The sequence below is a fragment of the Charadrius vociferus genome, unplaced genomic scaffold (genome assembly GCF_000708025.1).
Source record: "Charadrius vociferus isolate BGI_N301 unplaced genomic scaffold, ASM70802v2 scaffold2513, whole genome shotgun sequence".
NCBI lineage: Eukaryota > Metazoa > Chordata > Aves > Charadriiformes > Charadriidae > Charadrius > Charadrius vociferus.
The window spans coordinates 4,991-5,807 of NW_009647564.1; positions in this window are offsets into that span (position 1 = coordinate 4,991).

Below are 817 nucleotides of genomic sequence, written 5' to 3' on the forward strand. Positions count from 1 at the left end.
CCGCGGGGAGCCGAGATTTATCCCCTCAGCGGAATAGGGGGCAGAGGCCGGGAGATAAGTCACAGCAAAGCTGCAGGAGCGTCTCTCAAGGTCCCCCAAGGTTGGCTCATTAAAAAGCAAGGAGAAGAGGAAAGAAGGAAAAAAAAAATAAAAAAAATGCCCGCAGTGGTGTGGCTCACGAACCTCCTCCCTCCCGCCTTCAGACCGCCACAGCCGAGAGGGTCCTTGGGCTGCAACTGTGTGAGGAGTGAACAGAGAATCTCTCTGTCTGGTACCCTACATTCCCTTCATCTCTCCCCCTGTTTTGTGGTGGCTTTAGTGTGGGCTTTACATCCCCAGACACTGAGTCCTGTGCTTTTCTTCAGAATGAGGACAGCACAGGCAACAGAAATGCACGTTTCTGCCTCCCACCAGAGCACCTCCATCCCTTAGAAGATAAAAGGTGAAAAGCTAGTTTGGTTTTCAGACCTGATTTCGTTATTGGGTGGTAGCATTGCCGTCAGATGACTGCACTGTTTTCTGTTTACGTATTTTACTTATTTATTTTCTGTGGAGCTCAGTCTGTTGTGAAACCACTAACTGCTTTCTCACAGTTGACCAAAAAGTCATTAAAGTGGAACAACTTTCATTTTGCTTTCATTTTGTGTTGAGGTGATTTGGATTCTTTCTGGTGACCTCAGATGAAAGGCTTACTGTCCCATTACCACTCACCTGACCTGTGCCGTCATTCTTTTTTACGTCATCTTCGTAGCTAGATAAAGGTTTTCTTTGTGTGAGGTGATGCTGTGGATGCAGAACGGTTACAAGGAAAATGCTG